The sequence below is a fragment of the Benincasa hispida genome, chromosome 11, assembly GCF_009727055.1.
Source record: "Benincasa hispida cultivar B227 chromosome 11, ASM972705v1, whole genome shotgun sequence".
NCBI classification, from domain to species: domain Eukaryota; kingdom Viridiplantae; phylum Streptophyta; class Magnoliopsida; order Cucurbitales; family Cucurbitaceae; genus Benincasa; species Benincasa hispida.
This window is the reverse complement of record NC_052359.1, coordinates 62,064,960-62,077,459: the sequence shown is the minus strand read 5'-3', so window position 1 is coordinate 62,077,459 and position 12,500 is coordinate 62,064,960.

Here is a 12,500-nt window from a genome sequence, read left to right as displayed (position 1 = left end):
TACAACCCTCCAAGGGGATAGCCACCGTAAAATGACTAGCTTATGTCACCTAAAAATGAAAAGCAGGCACAACATAGGAATCTCACGTCTAAACTAATAGAAGAGACCACAGGACACATTGACACACATCCTTCACCCACTTACTATGAACTTTTTCCCTATTCACCTTGTTATTGACCCATGCAAACACTTTCCGAATGGAGGTCACTCCCAGAGTGACACGAAGCTGAGAGTGAATTTCACAGTGTGAACTCTCAGGGATGTGAGAACTAAGAATAACTCTTCAACTAAGGCAATATTGCTCAATTCCTACCCTAACTTTCCGTTGATTGGTTGCTCTGAATGCTTCCACCTAGGCAACATTACTTAACAACGTAATTTCTTTCTATCCTTGATAATTCATAAACATGCCCTACTTTATTCTTTTATACAACAAATCTTTACTCAAAAAATTTCTTTCTTGCTTTGAAAAGAATGTTTACCTCTTCTTGCAAAAAAAACTTGATACGACTTGAATGCGGTGGTCGGGTTGCGTTATTTTATTAAAGACTGTTGATCATGGTTACACCCTTCGTTTTGGCTTATTCTCATGGGTGTCATGCGAACATCCAACTACGGTTGTGTGCCAATCTCAACTTCAACTCTTGATTTTCAGCTAAGTTTAACTTTTGTTGGTCAGAGGAGTTGTCTCTTTTATTCTTTTATTTTTCTCTCATTTTTTTCCTTTTCATATTGCGTCGTTCTTGGAAACCCACCTTCGTTTTGGCTTGCTCCTATGGGTGTCATGCGAACATCCAACTACGAGCAGGTTCCTTTCACGACTCAAATCTTATCAGGTTGGGATTTTGATTTCCTTTGCGCTGACATTAGAGTTTGTATGATTATATATATATATATATATATTTCATGGTAATGAACATATTTTTTTAATAACCGCATCCGTTTGATCGCATCTGCTCAGACCTTGCCCACCCCCAAATTTAGAGATGCGCAAGGTCCTCATTGCGTTGTTTTGGAAAGAATAGACAAAACACTTAGTCAAAGTTTTGAAAAGAAAGTTTAAGTAGAGTTTTGAAGGATAAAAGGTAAAGCAGTGCAATTGCTACGAATTATCTAAGTGTTAGTCAGAAAATACAAAGTGTGGAAAATGTTTCTAAAGGTATGTATATAATTCATCATGGCAGCGCATGAATAACGCAAAATAAAAGATAAAGAACATTGCAATAATTGATAAAGAATGATAAATAAGAGGCTAACGCATACAGAAAGAATTGTTACTCAGTTGTATTAAAAATCGACCAAGTATACAAGGAATTACAAATAATGCAATACAAAATTTGAGCATGTACAAAGAATCAAGAAATATCTTCTATACATAGAAATTAAATTATCTTTTGTATTTGATTCAGACGGGTGCAAGATTAAAGGTTAACACTATGTTTCCATTAACACAAATGCATATTTGCAGAAGACGGCAACAACGCATGTATCATCGCAACACACCCCTCAACTCAGTGCATTTCTAGAGGATGAGTGCACGGTATTTATATTGGCACAACACTACCTCAACATAGTGCGTTTTCACTAAGGACGGGCGAAAAATACATAGGAGCGCAACACACCCCTCAGCGCAATGCATTTGGGTTAGATGGACGCAAACTGCATCTTGTTATCACAAGATGCACCCATCATCGCAATGCATACCAATTTTTCCTTTTAATTCATCAAACACGCAAGTCGATAAGACTTTGCGGTGTTCATCGTTTTATTCAGTCATTCATAGAAATTTTAAGAACAGCGCTACTGATACATAAAAGTAAAGAAATTTAATTTGACATGGACATAAACAATTGAATTAAATTGAAAGTAAACACGTAAAGCAGTAAAGGCTAATTCTAATAAGCAGTAAAAAAACGAAATTTAAAAATGAGTAAACGAAAGCTGTAAAGAAAGCACTTAAACATAGATATAGGGATGCTAATTGAAAGAAGTTTTTCAGAGTTACCGCAATAGCATCCCTGCAAGCAGTCAATCATGCTTGCCTAAGTCAATGGTCTCCATGCGTCGTTCCACATCGCCACCGTAGTAAGGCTTAATTCATTGACCATTGACTTTAAATGCGTTGTTCCCATCTTCAGTTGTTAGCTCCACTGCACCATGGGGAAAGATAATCTTGATGTGGAATGGCCCAGACTAGTGGGACTTTAACTTGCCTAGAAACAATCACAAACGCGCGTTAAACAGAAGTACTTGTTGACCCTCAAATAATGTATTTGAGAAGTTATAAAAATTCGGTGCCGCATAGTTCCTCATAGGGATGTTGCAGTCAGCAACAAGAAATACAGGGTCTTGCGCTAGCCAATTTTCCCCTTGATTCTCTTCGGGCCCCTCATTATTATTAGCCATGTTTCCTCTTCGCCTAACTTGGTCCTGATGTGATCTGCGCGAAAAATACACCTAATCTCTGGGTTAGCTTAGAATTTCTGGATCAATTCCAGTACTCATAAACCGTCAGACTACTTTTCGTAATAAACCACTAATACAAAGAGATTTGTCCTACAAAATACCACAAAAGTACTCAACACTAACTGTTACCAATCCCAACGGCGCCATAAACTTGTAACGGTAAAAAATGGAGTGTTATGCTATGTTATCGCTTATGCACACTACTGGTGAAAGAATGAGCCATACAAGCTCATGTCCCTGGCAACGACGCCATAAACTTGTAACGCTGAATTTTTGTCTTTAACTTTAAGCATGTGGACAAATATGAATATGAATGAATGAATAAATATATGCGTTAAAGAGAATTTTATGTGATACTACGTCTAAATATATGCGTTAAAGAGAATTCTATGCTCGTAGTATGCAATGGAGTAATGCGTGTCACAAGTTTCCTTGCGTTGAAACCAAGTATAATTCCAACGCAAGTTTCTCAGAATAATCCGAGGTCGAACACAAGGATTGTTTTCGTTAATGTGTTACTGATGTGGTATATGCGACCGGTTTTTACAATTAATAAAGAATTGTTGTTTATACAATAATGTAAATTGCGATGAAATAAAATTGCGTTGATAAAATAAAACCTAAACTAATATGATACAAGATACAATATACAAGATACATGATACATGATACTAAGTTCGAGAACTGATTGTGAAGTTGTACAAAGAATCGTGGGATGCGATGACAAATCTTATGAATCAATCAGAAAGGGAAAGAGTACATAGTAAAAACATCGCGAGTTTGTTAATTGCGTTAAAGATGAAACTAAGGTTCCACTTTCCCTTGGCGTACACCTCTCAGTGATCAGCCGTGTTCCCATATCTCTATGGTGAAATAGGGATAGATGTGATGAACACAAGGTTGCTTCCATCTCTGGAAGTATTTCTCGCTTTAGTTAACGCATTCTTCCAACCTTCTCTTGATAGGCGGAATAACATCTACACTTCTGCTCTCACAGGTGAAGATGTCATCGAGCATGCTTTAGCTAACCTTAATTATTTATTTAACACAATTAACTCACGCGCTTAATTCTTTCTATTTACCCAGGGAATTAGGAAAACATCATGGAGAAAATGGATTATGGTTGAACGGAAATAGACAGAGAGATGACAATGGTAATTATCATAACATTTAATTATAGAATTAAGCGTTTGATACATGGTGTGAATGAAATATTAGAGATGATGAATACAGATGATGAAAAAAAGAGATTAGAAACAAATACAGAAGAAGTGTCAACGTCTTGACACAGATTCCGAATGGAGGTTTTGCTTGCCGGCGTGTGGAAGTAATGGAGAGAAGAGCTTTCCTCTCAGGCTTGCTAATCTGGTAGAAATGACCTTCGCACAGAGCTTCAACGGCAGGGATTAGAAGGATTCCTTGCTCGGAGACTCACCTCTCAGCCTTTTCTCGTGATTATCCCAGATCTACTCTAGATAGTCACTTCAGACCAGTCTCTCTCTCAAAATCGATGTATCATGTATATTTTTCAGTGAATTTGCAGAAGCTATTTATAGGTGAAGCTTGGCTCTTTGACTTCGTGGTCCCCACTTTATGGTTATGGTAGTTCCTGAAATGGCAGAGTGAATATTCCTTCTGTTATGCAATCAACCCGTCAGAAATGCACAACTGAAAGCTATACATTTGTCAGAATACTCCACAAATGCGTTGCTCTTTATATCTTCAATAGATCGCCGCATACGGTATTATTTTTTTATTACCATGTGCGGTTGAATTTGCATTGATCGTTAAGCTCTTGATCGATTGTTGCATGCGCTATCATTGCGTTGATCATCTCTTCATTCCTGAATGATGGGCGCAATGCGACGTAGATGCATTGTTTATTTTATCTTTGAGCCATGAACGCATGCGGTGACTGATTTCTTGCAAAACAAAAATTGAAACACTCTATTCTACCATCGCAATGGTGTTAGTGGGTATATTGACGACATTTTATAATTCTCGCATTTCTTAGCCAATTTCTATACTATCGATGCAACTTTTCTTTCTTTTCGCTGCAATATCTAAATAAAATAGTATAAATAACTTGTATTTCTAGAAGTTATCAATAATATATTGTATATATTATTAATCTCCCACTAAAATGCTCTATTGGTTTTTGGTAAATATTTACTTAGGTCTATTTCGGCTAATAAACATCCTAAGTCTAGCTGATTTTCCAAATATAACTTTTATATTTGGATTTAACCTACGTTGTCTGGGTGATAAATCGGTTTTAAAACCTCACATCGCTCACACATGCTCATAAAATTGGGTTAACAACATTCAATTATTCGACTATAATCTCAGGGTAACAGGTGTCCGCAAACCGTCAACTTAAATACTTCCAGCCTTAGACAGGATTATAGACCAGTTAAGTTTGTAACCATAATTTTACATGATAACGACCGATTTTAACTATTAAAACAAATTGTTATTTGTTAAACCTAGATGATCATGCATCTTATCTTTGTTATGGATTTTAAATTTCTAATCCATTTATAACAACTTATAAAACTTTAGACATGCTTTTCATCCATAACATACATCAAGCATTTCAACATTTAATATAACTATTTATATTAAACACTTGAAACCCTAACACATGCATACTATACATTATAACCATTTATAACATACTTTGAATGCATGTTACATGCTTCCTATGGTAGTATTTAAATCTCCATGGCATACTATATGCACATACGATTTATTTAATTATAACATACATTCATAATGCATAAATAATTAAAATGCACACTAATATAGACCAGTTTTGACATCCTAAGCAAGCAAACAACCTAAATTATTACAATAATAATTAAAACAGCTTCAAACATTCTCTAAACCGCACGAACCAACCCAAACCAGACCCGAACCAGACCTCCAAGACCCGAACCGGCCAAACTAGTTCATTTGGACTGCTTATTGGGTCACGTATGCACATTCTGGGCTGGGATGAACAACGTTGTGATGCTTCATCTCAGCGTTGCAACGCCATGGACTATCTGTAGAGCAGCATTGTGACTCTGTATTGTAGTAGCTTCAAGGTTTTCTGTAGCTAACCATTCTTGCTTCTTTCTTCAATTCAACCTAATTGCAACTCTATTGACTCTAACAAATTTACAGGCACTTAAGCATACATTAAGGCCCAAAAACGAAGAGCCAATTACAACAATTGATATTGAATTGGAGAGAAATTTAATGCCAAGACTAAAATTATCCATATCATCTCCCATTTTCATACAACCTATGAAAATCATGCACGAAGCTAAAATTAACACGAATTGAGTCCTTAAATCATGCTCTAATACCAATCGATAGAGTTAATAAGCAAGAGGCGAAGGCAATTAAGATCTTAAACACTCTAATTCCATCCATTTTAGAGATCTAGCAAGCATGTTCATATTAAAAGGAATAGGGTTTCAGAAATTATACCTTTGTTGAACTCTTCAATTCAGCAATTTCGGCTCGAATTTCTTCACCAATAGGTTGTAGACCACTACTTGATTTTCTCTGCTATCCTATAGGGCCTTAGATTGGAAGGTGGATTCCAAAATGAGTTAAAATTAAATGGAATAAGAGAGAATTTTTAGGTGTTTGAAGTGCTGGGGTTTGTGTCCTAAAGTCTCGTATTCTGTAGTTTGTAAACAACTTTGTAAGAACGCTTGTGATGTATAGTATATATGATATTTACTTCACTTCCTGACTTTGCACATTTAGATATTTTTTATTTTTCCACAAACCAATAAACTTAATATCCCTGGATGTCTTTATGTAACTTAAGCATATATGTAGTGACATACAAGTGGATCATGTCTTAAGTGACAACCAAAATGATCTGTAGTATATGGATATAGGAGGGAAACCTTATCCTGGTAACACTATGGACGTGGCTCGCTTTGTGGAATTTTTATAAGTGTTGTGACTTGTCACAGATGGTATGATCCTAATCATTCGTATAGAGGACATGCGAGCGAGGGCGTCTTATACATGGAGTTTGTATAAGACCTGACCTTGAGGTGTTTACGTCTCGTCATATAACTCCGTTCATGACTGAGACTTCACTTTATTAGGATGACCATAGGTAACATGACCTCAATCCTGAGTGAGTTGAAAACTCCTTGAAGGATCTCATATCGAGAGTTCCATGAGCGCGTTCAGATCGCTCCAATCTCACCGTGACCGAAATATAACAATATACATTAATCACAAATAGTTATGCAAATAAATCTATTTATCGGCATGCTCAGCACAAAATAAATAACAGGGATAGAGTTCCATACCAGTTGAAGACTATCTTCATACTCCGGAACTCTAACGCAGCGGAAACCTTCCAAGAGATCTACCAACACCCAGTGGGAACGTCGACTACAATAGCACGATCAATATGAACATGAACGCCGCAGCAGGGAAGACACCACCACTAATGAGCCCTGGGTATTCTCGGAGTGAGAACCCAAAGGGTGGGCTTTGTTGATAGAGGACGGAGGAAAAAACGAGTCGTGTAGGCGATAGCAAGTGGGAGAGAAAACGATGCTATCGTATAGCAGAAATGCTTATCGCATAGAGGAGCTACACGATCGTGTAGGATTTTTTGAACGATCGTTTAGGAAAAGGTATACGATTGTTTAGCTAAATTGGCACACTATACGATCGTTTAGAGAAGTTATCCAATCGTCTAGGCGATAGTGTGCGATCGTTTATGCGCGAGGTATACGATCTTTTATGCGGAGCACGCTATCATATAGGCTCTCAAGCGATCGCTTTGAATCACCAACTCGCGCTTCACGAATACTTTTGGGCAAATGACAGAAGATTGATTGCACGATTCAAAATGAAAACTTTTTTTTCATTTTTAACTCATCGGTTACCATAACCAACGCTGCCCATTACCCATGTCCGAACGTGAAAAAATTGGTTAATTATCATATAATTAATCAATTAATTAATTAATAAATATAATCATTTTATATTTATATCCTATAGTTTGATATCACATATCTACTATAGTATTTTCTCCTATACTTGATATAAATCATATTTATATCTAATTTCCTCCAAAATAATGTATCTCATACATTTAGCCAATTATATCATATATAATTGAATTTCCTCTTGTCAATTTGAACATTGTAAATTAACCCAAACATTGGTTCTCGACTTTATCCAAGCTCCCCAGGGGACCTAATGGACCTGTGGCTTGAAGCTCCAACGGTACATGAATAGCTGACTAAACTCTTTAGCCACGGGATCTATCATCTGTTAACTGTCAATGATTCCACTAAAGACCAACAGCTGAACTCTTTTTACCACAGATATATTTCTGTGTCCATTGGATATAATCAATCATGAGTACGATGACCCTTCACAGATGCTCGTAAGTACAGTTGGGCCAATTTAACGTTTTGCCCCTGTAGTTACATCTCGCTCCTTAAATACCACTGATTCCTCTAACGAACAATACAACATAGTCCAATTATGTGTGAACACCTCTCGGGCCAAGAGAAGGTGTGTGGCACCACATCGTTCAAGCCCCGAAATCAGCCCTTAAGGGAGCCATCCATCTATTTACCCCTACCTTGGGGAAGGAGTGAATTCCATCTTATGTTTTAGCGTGTTGGACGTTCCCAGCTCCCAATCAACCACGAATCCCCAAAATGGATAGGTTTGAATCGGCGACCTAGCCACTCGCACCCATACAAATCCAAATGACCACCCTCAATGGCAGGAGTTCCCAACTCACTCAGGATTGAGGTCATTTTACCTATGGTCATCTAGTGAAGAGAAGCCTCTGTCATGAACGATATTATATAACGAACATTAACACTTCGTGGTCAAGTCTTATACAAACTCTTTGTATAGGATGCCCTCATTCGCATGTCCCCAACAGACAGATGATCAGGATCAGACCATCTGTGACGAGTCACAATACTTGTAACCATTTCACAAGTGGGTCGCGTCCGTAGTGTTACCAGGATAAGGTTTCCCTCATTTATCCATTACTCAGACCATTTTGGTATCACTCAAAGACATGATCACTTGTATGTCACCACATACATGCTTGAGTCACATACAGATAACCAGGGATTTATGTTTATTGGTTTCTGCTAAGAGCAATAAAACATTAACGGCAAAAAAAACAGATGTGAAGTAAATATCATATATTAACAACATAAGTGTTCGTACATACTGTTTACAAACTACAGGACACTGACTTTAGGGCATTAACCCAATAATCTTCCACTTGTCCTAAAGCGAAGTGGGGTGTACAAAAAACTTAATACAAATAAACTAGGGCATAAATGCCCAGTATAAAAAATCTCCCACTTGCCCAGTCCAGCTGCGGCGTGATCCTGATAACCCATGCTTCGTAGGTGGACCATCAAACATTGTAGCCGTGAGAGCCTTCGTACATGGGTCAGCAACATTAAAATGGCATGGATTAAACTGATCCGTCTCATCTCCTCAACCTCTTGAGGCGTCTTAGGACACATTTTCTTAGACAAAGTGACTCCATGCCTGAACGGTAGTAGGCCCCTCCTGGAGTCTTGCATCGAGTACTTGAGCAACATCTTGTCAATGTATGATGCCTAAGATAGTGCTAGCACTTTGTTCTTACGATCCCGAAAGATCTGTATACCTAGAACAAACTGAGCCTCTCCTAAATCTTTCATTTGGAATTGGGTCGCTAGCCAGTTCTTAACTGCAGCCAGTAGACCTACATCATTCCCAATGAGTAGGATATTGTCTACATACAACACTAAGAAGACTACTGAATCGTTGATGATCTTCTTGTAGACAAAAGATTCATCAACATTTTGGTTAAAGCCATACGACTTGATCGCAGTATCAAATCGTATGTTCCAAGATCGAGATGCCTGTTTTAGTCCATAAATAGACCGATTCAGTTTGCAAACCTTTTACTCTTGACCTTGGGCTATGAATCCCTCGGGTTGCACCATATAAAGGTCTCCTCAAGATTGCCATTCAGAAAGGCCGTCTTGACGTCCATTTGTCAGATCTCATAATTATAATAAGTTTCAATGGACAAGAGGATGCAGATCGACTTTAACATGGCAACAGGCGAGAAAGTCTCCTCATAGCCGACTCCTTCTACCTGGGTATAACCCTTTGCCACAAGTTGAGCCTTAAAAGTTTGTACCTTCCCATCAGCATCCCGTTTGCACTTGTAGATCCATTTAAAACCTATAAGGCAAACCCCATCAAGCTAATCTACAAGATCCCATTCTGAGTTGAAGTACATTGACTCCATCTCGAGATCCATGGCCTTGACCCATTCATCCCGGTCAACATCCTCCATTGCCTTCTTATAAGACAACGGATCCTCAACGTCGCCATCTGCTACCATAGCAAGGATTTTCGAGAAACCCAGATAGCAAACGGATGGGTTCGCAACCCTCTCACTACGTCGAGGTTCCCTCAAGTCTTGAGGTGGAACTGACCTACTGGATGAAATCCCATCAACAACTCTTATTGATGTAGCAGGCTCTTCAACAACTCTTATTGAAGTTTCAGTAGTTTCATTGGAAAGCTCATGCAACATGACTTTGCTTCGTAGACCGTGCTCCCTTATATGATCCTCCTCCAGGAAAGTAGCATTTGTTGAAACAAACACCCTATTTTTCATCGGATCATAAAAATAACCCCCTTGTGTACCTTTGGGGTAGCCTACAAAGAGGCACAACCTCGACTGTGGTTCCAACTTCTTGGGATTAGACTCAAGCACATGTGCAAGGCAACCCCAAATGCGGAAGTGGCGTAAACTAGCTATACGCCCATTCCATAACTCCACAGGTGTACTTGCAACACTCTTGGAGGTAACAATTGAGTATGTACACCACAGTCTCCACTGCGAAACCCCAAAACGAGTCCGGTAAGGAAGCGTAACTCATCATCGAGCGAACCATGTCTAACAAGGTCCTATTTCTCCTCTCCGCTACACCATTCTGCTGAGGTGTACCCGGCGCTGAGAGTTGGGAAAGGATTCCATGTTCTTTCAAATAGTCCTGGAATGCCCAGTCCAAAAACTCTCCACCTCGATCTGATCGAAATGTTTTAATCAGTCTATCCAATGCATTTTCAACTTCAGCCTTGAACTCTTTGAACTTTTCAAAGGACTCAGACTTCCGTTGCATAAGATAAACATACCCGTACCTAGAGTAATCATCAGTAAAAATGATAAAATTCTCATAGCCACCTCAGGCTCGCACATTCATAGGACAACAAAGGTCAGAATTTATGAACACAAGAGGCTCCTTAGCTCTAGAACCTTTTCCAGTAAAAGGTCATTTAATTATCTTACATTCAAAGCAAGATTCACACACTGACAAAGAATTTTCTTCTAACTCATTTAGAAGTCCATTCTTCACCAATCTCTCAATCCTATTGAGATTGATGTGCCTAAACGTAAATGCCAAAGCTGGGCATATTCTTTTGGAGAAATACGTCAACGTTTTGATTGAGTTACGGCAGTTCTGAACATTTCAATATGATGGAGGGAATTAATGGCTAACAGCCTTAGCACATATAAATTTGATTCCAGATTTGCTGTGCAAATAAAAACACCATCTTTATGAATAAACGCTTTATTCAAATAAAAAAAAAAATAGTGTATTTACATTGCAATAAACACTTTACAGAAAATAGGTTCCTTTTTGGTTCAGGAACAATATATACATCATTTAAAATGAGAAACTTATTCTGTAAAGCTAACTGGAGTCCTCATACTGCCACAGCTGAGACAACGTGCCTGGTGCTTACTCGCATCGTCATCTCACCAGCCTCCAGCTGTCGCCAAGATCTAATCCCCCTAAAAAGAAGAACAAACATGGTTAGTGGCGCTTGAATAAATTATCCAGGCAGAATCATTATTTTCCACTAAATAAGTTTCAAACACAAGTAAATCACATTTACCTTTATACGCCTTGGTCTTAGCCTTGGCTGCTTTCTTCTCCTTCAGATACCGAGGGCAGTTTCTCTTCCAATGTCCATCTTGGTTGCAATAGAAACACTTTCCCTTAGCAACTGGTGGACGCCTCCTTGGGGCGACAGGCGCTGGGTTAGCAGGTGCCTTCCCTTTTTCCTTACCACCCTTCTTCTTCTTCCCCTTTGCAGAGTTAGAAAAAGAAGGTGCAGACTTCGTTCCTGAGATCGAACCTCTATGGAACATTTGGAGGATGAAGCAACATTTGCCTCACCCTTCTACCTCTCCTTACTTTTTAGTAAAGATTGGTATGTCTGCAACTCATTGAGGAGAGTTATAAGGTTATACTTCACTTTATTGAGAATCACATTACTAACAAAGTGCAGGAAGCTCTCCGGCAAAAAATGTAGGATTATGCTAACCTGGCTGCCCTCATCGATGGTAGACCTATTCAACTCCGCCACATTGAAGTGGATCATCATGTTTAGCACATGTTCATGAACAGAGGTGCCTTCTTGCATTTTGGAGTTGAATATGTATTTAAGAGCCTCATGCATAAGCTATTCAGATGGTTGTCCAAACATCCCCCATAGGGACTCCATGATCTCACGCGTTGAAACTATATGCTCATGTTTCTTGGCCAAGACATCAGAAAGACTTGCCAAGATGTAGGCTCGGGCCTTCTCATTCGCCTTTGTCCATCGCTCGTATGCCTCTCGAACATTTCGAGCGACATTTGGAGGTGGAATAGAAGGACAAGCCTCCGTGAGAGCGAACATGAGATCCTCGATGATTAGGATCATCGTGATCATGTGTTTCCATGTTGAAAAATTATCGCCAGTTAGTTTTTCAATGCTTAACAACGATAAGATGGCTGTTACCATTTGAAAAAGTTATTGAAAATACGAACAAAACTTTATTAGATTTTGCTAAACCACTTTTAAACCAATCAGTTTTGTAAAACAGGTTCAAGTACCCTAAGTTATAGACTTCTATTTTGCAATGATGCCCTAGTGAGTTAGGACAAACGCCACCGGTGGGTGATCAG